The sequence below is a fragment of the Lissotriton helveticus genome, chromosome 6 (assembly GCF_964261635.1).
Source record: "Lissotriton helveticus chromosome 6, aLisHel1.1, whole genome shotgun sequence".
Classification (NCBI taxonomy): domain Eukaryota; kingdom Metazoa; phylum Chordata; class Amphibia; order Caudata; family Salamandridae; genus Lissotriton; species Lissotriton helveticus.
This window is the reverse complement of record NC_136067.1, coordinates 1,180,801,799-1,180,817,206: the sequence shown is the minus strand read 5'-3', so window position 1 is coordinate 1,180,817,206 and position 15,408 is coordinate 1,180,801,799. Positions and strand designations below refer to the sequence as shown.

General features: G+C 46.3%; 1 protein-coding gene across 1 annotated transcript in view; it reads right to left on the bottom strand.

Moving 5' to 3' along the window:
- The window catches only part of RNF146 (ring finger protein 146), an 83,960-nt gene extending 81,183 nt beyond the window's left edge, over positions 1–2,777 (bottom strand). Inside the window, exon 1 of the mRNA XM_078648886.1 lies at positions 2,636–2,777. The gene's annotated coding sequence lies outside the window, so the exon portion shown is untranslated. The remainder of the gene's footprint in view (positions 1–2,635) is intronic.
- Between the last annotated feature and the right edge of the window lie 12,631 nt (positions 2,778–15,408).

Here is a 15,408-nt window from a genome sequence, read left to right as displayed (position 1 = left end):
CAGAGCTTATAGCATCCTTTTTAACATACCTACTTATGCGTAGGCGGCTCAGATCAGACCGGAATTTACGCTCACAAATCAACAACTTGCAAGACAAGGGGCTTACCCAACGAGCTGGCATAAAATTAGGGATGCCCCCGAGAGCTCCCTAAACCATCTACCATGGAACGAGATACAGTTTAGCTCACAATGAAACGCCTGGAATTATTTAGAAAGTAGTTTAGCAACTACTGGGTTCTCCGTGCCCTGGGAGACACCAATATCACATATATTTTTTAAGAAAGTAGTACGAAGGACAATCAGGACCCTTTTGCTAGTTGAGGATAAAGCTGCATTTGCAATCCGGAGCCATGCATGGATGACTATCAATGGCTATAAAACACTCAGCCCTCAAACATACTTCGGTTTGGGGTATGCAAGGCGCACAAAAAATAAATTCTTACACATCAGTTAGGGAAGCTGCTATCTAACTTACACCTTCCACCATGCCAGAGGGGGCAAGCTTCAACTGACTGTCGTCTATGCAGGAATGGAACGAAGGACATGACCCTCCTGATCTGCACCTGCTTGCCTCTAAAGCAAGAAATGGCCAGGCTATTTAAATCAGAATTTAACACCCGCAGGATTCGGACACAACGGCAAAAAGTGATTGCGTGTTTCAATGCCAACGACCCGCAGTTGAGTTGAAAATTAGTGAAGTTCTTCACCTTGGAGACATCAAAATGTCAGGAGCAAGTGTATGAAGGACTCTCACGGCCAGCTGAAAAGAAAGATCAATACATCCTGAAGTTATACAGTTCAAGACAAAACTATAATTTTTTTTTACTCTAATTTGAAAAGTTTATGCACCGCCAACCTATCCAATTGGATTTGATGAAACGTGAATTTTATAAATGTATTTTTGTGAACAGTCGTTATTAACCATATACAATACAATAAAGAGTATCATATATCAAGTTTAAAGTGGAATCTTAATCATTAATCTTGACAACCAGAAGTTTTATATGTGCGGCGCTTACAAATTTGGCACTTGTTTTAGGTGGCCAGTAAAGAAGCCACTTATTTTGTTGGCGTGTGGCTAAGGGTGAATGTTTGTGCAGTGTTAAAATTCAAAAAGGTATGTGCGAAAACTTAAAAATACTGTGAGTTCCGTTTAGGAAGACCTTGGTGTGCGTGCCAAAAGATTTAAAAAAGGTCTCTACAGATGGCGGGGGGAGCGTGAGAAATCAACTGTCTTTTGCGTGGCGGGGTATCGCTATATTACTTTATAAAGAAACCTCATATTGTGTTATTTTATGTTTTATAGGATTCATAGACTTGATTTAATGGCCTGCAGGGTAATACAGTTCTCTATAGTGAACACACTGCCACATTCAACTATATCAATGGGAAGAGAATGAATGGCACGTAGGTCGCCGTCTCCTCATCGTGCTTCAACACCCTGCGTATGCTCCGAAAGATCTTCCAATGGATCCCGACCGAAACCAGGAAGACAGTCACCCAGGCACTCGTCACCAGCCGACTGGACTACGGGAACACCCTCTACGCGGGAACCACAGCCAAACTACAGAAAAGACTCCAGTGCATACAGAACGCCTCCGCCCGACTCATCTTGGACATCCCCCGACGCAGCCACATCTCCGGCCATCTGAGGGACCTGCACTGGCTTCCCGTCAGCAAAAGGATCAGGTTCAGGCTCCTTACCCACGCACACAAGTCTCTCCACTACCTGGGCCCCAAGTACCTCAACGACCGCCTAACCTTCTACACGCCCACCCGCCAGCTACGTTCTACGAGCCTCGCCCTCGCCGCCGTACCACGCATCCGAAGAGCCACCGCCGGAGGAAGATCCTTCTCCTACCTGGCAGCCAAGACATGGAGCTCCCTCCCCATCCACCTCCGGCTTACACAGGACCATCTCGCCTTCAGGAAACAACTCAAGACCTGGCTGTTCGAGCAGTAGCGGACCCCTCCCCAAAGCGCCTTGAGACCCTTCCGGGTGAGTAGCGCGCTATACAAATGTTATGATTGATTGACACAATAATGGGCGGGGCTAAAAAGATCAACAGTTCAGTCATCATTTCGCAATATTTTAAACATATCCAGAGTATTTGAAGAATAACGACTGGTCATTAAAATATATATTGGTATGGCATAGGCGGATTGCTCAGTCAAAACAGAGACCCCCGTTCTGTAGTGAGCTTTCTCAATTTCTCTTACCGGCTGAAAAAATGATGACTACACTACTGTACTTTTTAACCGCCCGCCCCCCTCGTCCAATCCTGGACCCTTTGGGGGCGCAGCGGGAGAGTTAGTCAGCCCCTATCTACCCAAACTCTTTATAATGCAAGCGAAGACGCTTTGATGCTATGCACGCAAGATTAATGTTTAACGCTAAAAAATTATTATGGTGGGAAAACAAGAACACAGATGTGCTTTAAGATTCGTGCCTTGGTGGCACCCCCTCCAACAGGCAGTGACATTGTTCTCCCATTGTTATGCGATGGGACTGGTGCCCAGGCCTGGAGAAGCTCCTCGGCATAAGGCGTGGGCTGAGCGGTCCAGAGTGGGTTTTCCTAACATATAGTCTGGTCCCTATAGAATCGGGAAACTGAGTCCTATAGGTGGAACTTACCTCCAGCTTCCAACAGAGAGTCTTAAAAATCCGATTCCCTTCGATTTGCTTCCGGTATCCAGTACATTACAACAAGGGAACCATAGCTATTACCACACACTGCGCAGGCGCACTATCACCTAACCCGTACGCAGCAGTAATCACGTGACGTAACAAGCGAATTGGTCTATCCCTGCGATCCTCTGTCCAACACCGCCCCTCGCTTTCCTTGCTGCTCTCGGATTTCAACTAGAGCGCTAAATTGCTTTTAATGGCACGATAACAGTAAAGCAACGTGGACGCCATGTTTCCGTCATATATATTTTGGTTGAGGCAGATTTATATAGCGCGAACTCGACCCGAACGTATTGGAGCGCGTTACATGAGCACCGGTCACGTTACACAGGGACACACTTATTTCTTTTGGTAGGCACAGGGATATTAAGTGATTTGCCCAGAATCACAGGATGTGGACGTGACCCAGAGGCTCGAACCTTGGTTTCCAGCACATAAATCGGCAGCTCTAGCAGTCAGATGTTAAATAGTGTTAGGTATCTTCCCGACACGAGTCCATAGCTGTCAAGGTTTCAGATTGCTATGAGTGACATTTTCATAATTTCAGAGTAATTATTTATGAGTGACATTTCAATGACTAGGAGTGACACTTTCTCGCAAGTAAAATCAAGCAGTGAAGACGAGGCAAACATACATTTCAGAAATTACACCTATTTGAGCATAGTTGCTAATGTTTCAGATTGCTTACGTGTGACATTTTCAAAGATGCAGTGGATTTACGAAAGCCTTTTAACGATTAAATGCATGACAGTTAGAGCGACACTTTCTTGTGGCCAAAATCATGCAATGAAGTCCATGAAAACAGACAAATTACAGAAATCACACTGATTTGAGCAAAAAGAAAGTCGAACTCGGCAGCAGGTGATTTTAAGGCAATTCTTTATTTTTTAAATAATCAGCACCCTTCACCCCAACCTCAGCTTCAGGTGCGACTGCACCACTAGTATCAAAGGGTTCTCTGTGACAAAAGCAGCAACCCATTGAGCGATCCACAAATAATACAGTTCTTTACAATAGAATATGCTGGTAGACTTTCTTTGCAATAGGCATATTACATCTGCCTGGTCTCTGACTTAGCAAGACTCACAGCGTTGAGAAAATAAAGGCAGCTGCTTGCATAACCACTGTCAAGCAAGGAAATTAAACACTTTAATTAAATTATCAGTTTTTATTAGTGCAGACAAAACTCGGAGATAGCCTGCATTTACAGCACAGACACACAACTTTAGTGTACCCATTTGCAAGGCGCTATATTGTGCTGGAGCCACCCTCCCCACTCTCTTAATAAACTTTTGAATTTCAGCAGCTGATTATTAAATTAATATCTGACTTACCTGGTCTAGTCTCTTGATAGTCAGAATGCATACATGCCAATCGAACCGATTCAGGCGGGAGACTACCGATTTTACAAGCCAAAAATGGCTTTATTTTAGCTGTCTCCCGTCTGAAATTGCATTTTCTACAATTGAAGTCAATGGGGAATTTTCAGTCTCCTGATTTTTTATTTTAAATCTCCCACGTCCCTGTCCTAAAATGTTGGCATGTATGAGAAAGATCCACTGAGAGGAGCTGCCTGCGTGTCACAGCAGAGATCGTTAGCTGTCTCTTCTTTACAAGAGACAGAGAGCGAGCCATGGTGCACTAGTGCCACAGCCTGTGCCACCTGCTCTCACTATGAGACTCAGGCTGGCGTGGCGAGTCCAGGGCACAAGTTGGGCTCTGGCTGGGCAGGGTACAGAAACAGTACGTGTCGGGGTCAGGAGGAGGTGAACAGGTGATTGACTGATTCTCGAACACCGGTGTTGTGATTTGCTATTTTCTCTGTGGAATATGGAGTGCATTACATCATAGAATGAGATGTAACATTCCAATGTGAAAGAGATTCAGTTGAAGTACAGATCCTGTTGATGGTTGCATCAAATAAACTTGCTCTTGAAATTCTAAAGAATTGAGCATTTTATCACTGGCGACGAGGGAAAAAGCTTGATTGGGGACAAGCACTCTTAACCATCAACTCCCCTGTGATTTGGATTGGATATTGGACTACAATCGACTTTACTAATTTTGAAGAGGAATCTACAGAACAAGAAGACTACCAACATTGGAACAAGAAGATTGCCAACACATGTTTTTAGGACTTTTTGTACCGGTACCACGCATATTTTCGACCCATGCTACATGGTTTGGAAGGGTTTGAATCTGTCTGTACCGAGCATAAGAAACTTCGGAAGACGCTTGAAAAGATATGGTCGGTGGAATAGTTGAGAAGATCAATGCGAGATGATCTGTGTATGTGTTTTCTCTCACATAATTTTGGTATTTTTTTTTTATATTCCAAACTTACTCGTAATGGCTGGTGTCGCTCGTGCCTTCACACGCGCATTGTTATGATTTGACTTTGCTGCGTGTGCTGGCCACTGCAGGAGGGTTCCCGAATAACGTTCCATCTTCGCGTGTCAGAGTTGATGTGAGGAGGAGAATCTGCGTGACCTCACAGTGTTAACTCTGACCCCGACGTATGCGCACGCAGCGCACGACGTCCAACTACGCAGCGGCTATATTGGTTAAGTTTTGGACTCGTCCAGTCATCTATCTGACGTTACAAGAAGCGGACAGACTTTTCAACATTTCTAAATACGCTGATCAGCTTTTAACTGGCAAACAACCTTACGGTGAGAATCACTTCCACTTGTGTTTGTACATTGACGTATTCTGTGCAGATATTTTTATTTTTACGTCATATCATTAGAAGGTAGTCGCATTTATTCTTTTTGGGCTATTCTTGGAATCTGATTGAAGTAGAGTTGGAGGATACACATCAAGGATAAGAATAAATAAAAACTCGGAAGCAGATCTTTTGATTTCTCTTTATTGTTATTGTACTTGATGACATAATGACCAAAGCTTCTAGTATGTCGCAACCCCGCCATTTCTCTCTGAAGAAGGAGAACCAATTCTTCCTTGGAAGAGATGGAGGAATTTATTTGATTCTTATTTGGTGGCCATTGGTGGGGGGGGAAGTTTTCTGCATTTAGGAAACAACCAATTTTGTTACACAATTTGGGTGTTGAAGGTAGGAATACTTATGATAGTATGGACCTTATACCAATTGGTGGAGGTGATGGAGAACCTGCGGACATATATGAGATGTCCATGACCATGCTGGAACGTTACTTTGGTCCCAGGATCAATGTTGTCCTTGAACGACACAGGTTCTTTACACGTGTACAAGGTCCTACTGAACGTGTTGGGACGTATGTCGCTTCTCTTAAAACTCTGGCACGTACATGTGAATTTGGAGAGTTGTCTGAGTCACTAGTCCCTAATCTGTGTCACCACCTTGACAGAGGAGATACAGCTGCGCTTATACTACTTGACCTTAGCGCAGCATTCAACACTATCTCACATACCATACTCATAAAAACATTAACCTCACTGGGCATCTGCGGCCCTGCACTGAACTGGCTCTCCTCTTTCCTCTTTCCTCACACATTGCACGTTTCAAATCTTCTCTAACACGGTAACTTCCAACATTCATGCTTCACCCTACGGCGTTCCCCAGGGCTCTGTGCTCAGCCCCCTACTTTTTAATTTGTATGTCAGACCATTGGCTCATATCGCCGAACAAGCAGGTCTCACCCTATTCACGCATGCTAATGACTCCCAGATCACATTCTCCCTTTCAAACCATGGTCCTAGCTCCACCTCCCTCCTGCAGTCAGGTTTATGGAAAATTGCCACCTGGATGAACAAAAATCTCCTTAAATTGAATGGAGGTAAGACTGAAGTTCTGATTCTGGGACAAAGACAAGACCTATGGAGTTCAAGACATTGGCCTGCCGTGATGGGCACCCTCCCTCTTCCATCAGACCATGTACGTAATTTGGGTTTTACCATCGACAATGCCTTGGCCATGCACCAACAGGTAAGCAAGGTCTCGGCTACCTGCTTTACAATCTTGCGATGGCACAGGAAAATCATCTGGATGCTGCCAAGCGACACCCAAAAATCTGTGGTCCATGCCCTGATAACCTCCCGGCTGGAATACGGAAATGTCCTCTACCTAGGTGCTAACAAGACAGTGATAAGACGAATACAGTTGGTACAAAACGCCGCGACAAGGCTACTGTGCAAAATTCCCAAAACAGCCCACATATCTGGACACCTCCGAGAATTGCATTGGCTCAGGGTAGAGAGCCACATTAAATTTAAAACCCTGAGCTACATGTTCAAAATCAAATGGGGCTCAGCTCCACTGTACCTACAATCCCTTGTTCGTCCCTACACCCCTTCTCGCCACCTTCGGTCTTCATCCCAAGGTAACTTTAATGTACCTAGATTCAAACTCGCTAGGATGGGTGGCAGAACTTTTTCATACCTATGCCCCACACTCTGGAACTCTCCCCCCCTGGTGATCCGCAAAGAAACTAGTTACATCTGCTTTCGCAGAGCCATTAAGACCTGGCTTTTCAACCAATAACGCTGTTCACTGTGTTTAACGTTAGGTTACTAAGCACTTTGCCCATCCAGCGCCGGGAAACCCTTTTTGGGTAGCTGTCGCGCTTAACAAGCTTAATAAATAAATAAATAAATAAATAAATAGTGAGAGACCAACTTATAAGATGCACAAACAGCTCAAGAGTTCAGGAAAAACTGTTGTCTAAAAACCCTACATTGTCACAACCATTGGCCATTGTGGAGGGCATGGAGAATACTTCCTCTTGGGTCAAGGAAATAAGGAAAAACAGGGAGGATGGTAATCACATTAGTAGTGATAGCAAGAAGAAAAGCCAGGATAATGTGCATATGCTGGAGGACAGTGATATTATTGAAGAGTTTCCTGAAGGAGTTGCCAAGGTGACTGTTAGTGCAAAGAATAAACTTGTGCAGAAAAACTCTCACTCTCAGAAGAACGCTTCGGACAGCCAATCTCGCCCTTCTTCTAGTAGAGAAGTTCCCCTGGCTAAGGAACGTGATCTCCAACAACGCACATCTGTTCATCAAAGAATACTGTTGGAAATGGGATTCCCTGTTGGCTGAGGGTTGCCCCAAAGCCAAGGAAGAACCCCACTCCCACGTAAGAGAGGGGAGGTGCAATCCCCGAAATAACCCCAGCTCCCCCTTGTTGTACTGTAGGCAGGGCAGGCAGGTTTACTTCAGAGGTAGAGTTTACAGCATTTCTGACCACGTACAGTAATAGAAGAGACCCGTGACAGATGGACGCTACACAGAATGTATGTAAAAATATCTGATTCTTTATATAAATTTTGTCACAGGACCAATAACGATAACCATCCACGGTATTACTTTAAAACGAGGCTTATGTGTCTTCTTACAATTACTTGGGTTGGATGAGTTTAGTTTCGTTTAAGTAAGTTCTTTAAACAGCGCCCCTTTTACTCGTAGTGTCTCAGGATAACTGGGGAACAACAGAGAACCAGGCCCCTTCAGCGGGGGCGACGTTGAACAAATGACCAGGCCCCTTCAACGGGGGCGACTTTGAACAAATGACCAGGCCCCTTCAGCTGGGACGATGTTGAATAAAAGCAGGGATGCGTACCGGCTGGTGCGGGTGGCCGGTACGAGGCGTACCGGTCAATATGGGGCAGCTAGTCCGTCGCTGCGGGTACGGTGCAGGTGAGGAGTACGAGGCGTACTCTACGTTGTTGAAGACACAAATGCAATGCGCACCGGCGGGTGCGGGTGGGGAGTACAAGGCGTACTCTACGTTGCTGAAGACACAAATGCAATGCGCACCGGCAGCTACGGGTGGGGAGTACAAGGCGTACTCTACGTTGCTGAAGACACAAATGCGATGCGCACTGGCAGGTGCATGTGGGGAGTACGAGGCGTACTCCACGTTGCTGAGGACACAAATGTGATGCGCACCGGCGGGTGCGTGTGGGGAGTACGAGGCGTACTCTACATTGCTGAAGGCACAAATACAATGTGCACCGGCGGGTGCGTGTGGGGAGTACGAGGCGTACTCTACGTTGCTGAAGGCACAATTACAATGCGCACCGGCGGGTGCATGTGGGGAGTACGAGGCGTACTCTACGTTGCTGAAGGCACAAATGAAATGCGCATCGGCGGGTGCGTGTGGGGAGTACGAGGCGTACTCTACGTTGCGAACAACAACACTTGGTTAGGACCAAAGGGAGTTTTTAAGACCAGGCTCTGATAAGTTCCCTACATATATTGAACAACACAAAAATTATATCAGAGGGTTTATTGAGAGAAAGAACTAATGCGTACGCAAAAATGTGAACTAACAGGAAAATCTAGATGTCCCTACCATGTGTGTATCTATCTAGAGTCATCCCTTTAACAAATCCACATAGTGGTCAGGCAAGGATGCATGTGGGGAGTACGAGGCGTACTCTACGTTGCTGAAGGCACAAATGCAATGCGCACCGGCGGGTGCGTGTGGGGAGTACGAGGCGTACTCTACGTTGCTACTCGCAATTCGATGAGGACAACGGTCTGAAGCCGCGACGAGGTCAGCAGGGCTCTTGGGGTGGTGAAGGCTTGGAGCCGCGACGAGGTCAGCAGGGCTCTTGGGGTGGTGAAGGCTTGGAGCCGCGACGAGGTCAGCAGGGCTCTTGGGGTGGCGAAGGCTTGGAGCCGCGACGAGGTCAGCAGGGTTCTGGAAGGAGTTGTGTAGTCTGGAGCCGCAACGAGGTCAGCAGGGCTCGTGAAGATGTTGCGTTCTGCGCTTCCAGTCTGCCGGTGACGAGGGGTCACTGGAAAGTACTCCAGCGGCGGCTGGCACTCCAAACCCCAGCAAGAGGTTTCAGGGGAAGGCAGTAAAGTGAAGTCTACTGCTCCTGAGACTTCAGTCAGGGGGCCACCTCAGTTCCAGGCCCTTGGAGATCTTCCTTTTCCTCAAATCTTCAAGTAAAAGTCCTTTTCCTTAAAGTTCTCTCCTGCTGCAGTCTCGCAGGCGTCTTGAGTTTGTCCAAAGGTAGTCTGCCCCTCTAGTGTGAGGGTTTTTCCTTTTATCCAGCGAAATGTCTTTGATGTCTTTGATGTAGGCAGGGAGTTCCCCTCCCCAGATCCCGGTTGTGGGTGTCTCCCGTCATGGGACACCTCATTCTTTGAAGCAGGAAGGCAAGGTCGTCAGCCGCCCAGCAGGAAGCGGCATCGGCATTGTGAAGAGCAGGACACAGCCCAGAAACCACTCCTCCCCCTAAAGTACACGGCTGACAGCTAACACCAGATGCGTGTTTCCCCAGGCCCTGTCCCTATCTCCAGACGGAGAATACACATTCCAGCAGTAGCACACAGCAAGATTGGAAGAGGAAACAGTCACTCCCTAGATGTATTATTTCCAAACGTAGAATTTAGAAAGCATCCTTCCTAAGGAAGGTATTAATAAATTCGGATCTCAGGGATGCTAGTCTCATATTTTAAACATGTTCCCTGGGTCAGATAGATCATCCGATGCAATAATCAAACCTGCCCATTCTGGCCGAGGGGAGGTAGGTATCTTTACAGTAAAAACGAAAATGGTTGTACTTCATTACTAGGTCATGCCACACACATCAGGGCATGACCTACCTTCAGCTGACAATCCACCCTGCCCACGGGCCGACCATAGGGGTGTCTGATAGGTAGCAAAGGAACCCAAATAGGTTAGAGGAAAGGGTAAATGTCTCGCAAAGTTTAGGGGTTAGCCTTTAAAAAGAGGGCCAGGTCCAACAAATACGATGTTATAGATGTGGAAGTTTTTCACACAGTTCGAATTTTCCCAACTGGTATGCAAGAGACAGCATATGTAATAATTGTGGTGTTAAGGGGCACTATGCTCGTGTTTGTAAGTCATCTAGGAAAAAGGATGTGAATGATGATGTTTCGGATGTTATTCGTACGGTAGTGGTATCAAATGTGAAGGTGAGTGAAGAAAGGATTGTTTCGGAACAGATCAGTATGCCCTTCTGTGACGTTGGAGTAGATAACAAAGTATTTAAACTCATGGCAGATTCAGGGTCTCCATTTACCTTGATAGGTAACAAAATTTGGGATGAAGTCGTGGGATAGGAGAATGTGTTACTCTTACCTCCAGACATTGCTCCTGTAAGCTACGGTGGGTCAAAAATTGACATCCCGGGATATGTAGTAGCTAAGATCACATTCAAAGGAAAGGAGACAACTGGAAAGGTATATGTAGCGGTGAGGGGTGACAATCTCCTTGGCTGGAGACACCAACATGACTTGGGGATAGTTCTCAACCCAGGAGCTAAGAATCCTCAAAATCAAGTGGTGTTAATGGAAACGTTGATTGGTGGTTTTCAATCTGCATCGGTTGATACGGTGTGTGACACAAACAGATATTTTAATGATTATCCCAATGTGTTTTCGGATACACTTGGTTGTTTGAAAGGGTTTAAACACAGAATTATTCTTAAGAAATCTGCCAAACCTTGCGTTCATAAGGTGCGAAGAATACCTAATATGATGGTCGAACCCTTGAAGTTGGAGATTGAAAGGTTATTGAAGTTGGGGGGAATTGAGGAGATCGAATCGTCTGAATGGTTGGCTCTGGTGGTTTTGGCGCCCAAGGATGGTGGTAAGTTGGTGAGAATGTGTGTGGACTTGCACGGTTTGAATGAATGGATCTGGGTTGATCGCCAGCCGCTTCCCAACATTTCTGAGTCTATCAGTGTTCTGAAAGCAGCAAAAATCTTTAGTGTGCTTGGCCTTTCGTCGGCGAATCACCAAATCGTGCTCCACAAAGACTCGAGGCATTTAACATCCTTTGTTACCCCTCTGGGAGCTTACCAGTTCTTGATGATGCCTTTCGGGTTAGCCTCGGCAGTGGCTTGTTTTCAGAGGGGGATGAAGATGGTCCTTGGAAGTCTACGCAATGTGATGTTTTTCCAAGATGATATCTTGATTCATGAGAAAGATATGTGTGAGCATGAAAAGGTGTTGAGATCTGTGTTGGATAAGGTGGGAGAAAGTGGACTCACAGTTAAAAAAGAAAAATGTCGAATTGGCCTAGAATCGGTTACATATCTTGGGCATGTGATATCAGGAAGTGGGATACAACCGAAGTTGGAACTTGTTGAAAGCATTGTTAGAGCCCCGGCCCCAGAAGATAAGGAACAAGTTAAATCATTTTTGGGAATGGCTGAGTTTTACTCTAAGTTTGTCAGAAGTTTTGCGAGTGTTGTTGAACCCATTAGAGCTCTTTTAAAAAAAGGTGTACGATTTGCATGGTCAAGTGATTGTGAGAAGGCTTTTGACACCATAAAATTGGAAATTGGGAAAATGCCAACTTTAGGCCACTTTGACTCGAAGTTGAAAACCATCTTGACAACTGATGCCAGTCTTAAGGGATCTGGGGCAGTCCTCTCTCAAGTGGTGAATGGGGAGGAGATTGTTGTAGCCTTTGCTTCGAGGGCTCTTAGAGAAGCGGAAACGAATTACTCTTGTATTGAGAGGGAAGCTTTGGGAGTATTTTGGGCAATTCATCATTTTAAATTTTATCTGTGGGGAATTCCGTTTGCTGTGAAGTCTGATAATCGTCCTCTTGTGCAGATATTTTCATGTCATCACAATGATCATATGACTCCCAGATTGAAGAGCTGGAGCGAAGGGTTACATGAGTTTAATTTTCTTGTGCAATATATTCCAGGTCAGAACAATAAACCTGCTGATTGTTTGTCGCACTTACCCATTGAAACAGAGCATACCTTGGAAGTTGTTGAAAGCGGGAATTGGGTGATTGAATCGTCTGTGTCCAGAGAAGAAGGATTGATGTGTGTCAAGAATGACACGGTCTTTCCATCCCTCAAAAGTTTCATTTCGAGAGGTTGGCCTGCTTATGAAGAACTTGATGGTGATTTGAAATTGTACTGGACAGTGAAGGATGATCTCACTTTTTGGCAAGATAATCTAATGAGAGGTGACAGGGTAGTTCCACCTAGTGATTTAAGAGAAAGGATTGTCAACTTGGCCCATGAGGGTCATTTGGGAAGAAGTCTCACTAAGGCATGAGTCAGGGGAAGGTATTGGTGGCCTGGGATGGACCGAATGGTAGAGTCGGTTGTTAAAGATTGTCATTTATGTGCTGCCAATGATACATCACGCACCACTAATCAATCTCCCCTTTCGCCTGTGGAAGTTCCTGCTGCAGTTTGGACCAAAGTTGGTCTTGACATAGCCGGTCCTTTTGAGTTGATGCCTTCACATGAGAGATTTGTAATACTTTTGGTGGATTATACCTCAAAGTGGGTGGTCTCAAAGTGCATTGGTGTGGTCAATTCTAAGGCTGTGATTGCGTTTCTTAAAGATGTATTTGTTTCAGAAGGGATTCCCAAGTACTTAGTCACGGATAACGGGGTACAATTTACCTCCAATGAGATGGATGTTTTTCTTAAGTATCTTGGAATTGTTCATCAAAAGACAGCTTTATACTCACCCCAGGCCAATGGTCTTACAGAGAGGATGAACAGGGTTGTGAAGAGTTGTGCTTAACGAGCTTTGGAATCTAAAGTTACGTTTGGCAGTGTGTTGAGGGAACGTGGTGGGCCCATCGCACTGTTCCTAATGCTATCATGCAGAAGTCTCCTTTTGAGGCCTTGAGGGGTAGAGTAGCAAATTCCAAACTCAACCCAGCTTGGCTTCCAGTGAGGAACAGTGAGGATGGAGTGATTGGTGATTTGATGAGAAGGGATGTGTTAGCTAGGTATCAGCAAAAATACAAACAACGGTATGATGCTAGGATGGCAGTCAAAGTGAGGAAATGGAACTTAGGTGATTGTGTGTTGGTGAAAAAACCTAAGCATGGTCACAAAGGTACCTCCACTTTCTGTGGTCCTTTCATCATTTTTGCAATAAGAAAGAATATTGTAATGTTAGACAATGGCTGTACCTGGAACATGTCTAGGTTGACAAAGTTCGCTGAACCTAAGGGTGATTCCACGGTTATTTCTCCTAACTTGAACTTGAACACAAGCTTTGGGAAAAAAAGACATAAACAATTGCCTGGAAAGTTCAAGGTTTATGTCCTGTATTGATATGTTTGCTGTTTAACCTGTTTTGTTTTTCTTTCATTATTAAGTTATGTTTATGTTCTGTTTTGTTTTATTGATTACTATGTGAGGGGGATGTGTTGTGATTTGCTATTTTCCCTGTGGAATATGGAGTGCATTACATCATAGAATGAGATGTAACATTCCAATGTGAAAGAGATTCAGTTGAAGTACAGATCCTGTTGATGGTTGCATCAAATAAATTTGCTCTTGAAATACTAACGAATTGAGCATTGTATCAACCGGCTTCCTCCTTTAGCTAGACTGGGCCATGCAGCAGGGCGCGCAGCAGAACAGCAATTGATTCTTGGGTGCCTTGGGCTGGCGGGCAGGAAATTAAAGCATCCTGTCCCACCGAGCACGGGTCCTTCCCAACAAACTATGTCCAAATATCAGACCGTATAATTAATGCATTTGTTAAGTAGGTGCCTCTGCAGAGTGGAGTTAGAGACAAGCAGCAGTAGCTGCATCTCCTCGATCCATTGACGGTGCACCGACCCTTTTGTAGAGAGAAGCTTTTACAACTGCCTTTGGGGGAAGTATGGGACGTGTGTGAATGCGCCGCCCTTGCTCCGACACCTTATAACATTTATATGATAAAAACCAATACGCTACACTTTCCACTACCTGGAAGTGCTGCGCTTTAGAAATCACACAAGCGCCCTCCGTGCACAGTGATCAGAACCTGCTACTTTATTAGGTTTCGACTGCAAAAAGCTGCGCAAGCAGCTTTTGCGCAGGAGAAATCTTATGAGAACTGTAGTGTGGCTTTGGGTCGGCCCTCGTCATTCATTGGCTGGCTCCATAAATGGAGCCTAGCCATTGGACGAGGGGCCTGTCCATCAATGCCGGACCAGACACGGGGGCGTTCCCGAGATTCTTTGCCTTTTGCCGACGTCACGCGACGCCGGGAACGCCCCCGAGTCTCCTCCGGCCGGGCCGTGCTTGCTGCTGTCCTGCCTTGTGTCCCTCCTCCCGCCGTCCCCACGTTTCCCGCCTCCCTCCCGACGTCCGTGTCCTTTCCCGCCCCCCTCGTCCTCTCCCGCCCACAAGAAGTATGGCGGCCAGGCTCAGCCATCGGGACTCCATGGGAGGGGGAGAAGCCGCGCCTCCTCCCGGGCTCCTCCAGCAGCATTGGCGGCGGCTCGGGGTGCGTGCTTGAGTTGCTGCCAGCCGAGAGCGGAGGAGGGAAGCCCGACTCGCCCAGCATGAGCCACGAGCCCTGTGGGAGGCACTAGGACCCAGGGCCGCATGAAGGACAACAGGTAACCATTATTTTTCAGGACATTCCCCCGAGCCGCAGACGGCAACACACTGGGCCTTCGTGCTGTGACTCCCCCTCCTGGGACTTCCGAGGCAGAGAGATGCAGGTAAGTGTGAATCGATTCTTTTTATGTTTGGTGCATGCGTGTATATTTGAATTTTTGGGAAGGAGTGTTGTGAATGATGTGTGTGTGTGCACGTGTGTAAATGTATGGGTGTGAATGAGTGTATGTGTGCGTGTGTGTCCCGTCCACCCTCCTCTCTCCTAAAACCCTCCCTGGGGGGAGGGGGGACTCTGGTGTCAGCCCTTGAGGGGTCCAGACTGAAACAGCCAATCAGAGAGCGGGGGAGGGGGAGTGCTATCCCCCCCAGAGAGAGCAGCCCGCCCCCCGCAGATCCTCTCCAGACATGCCTGCC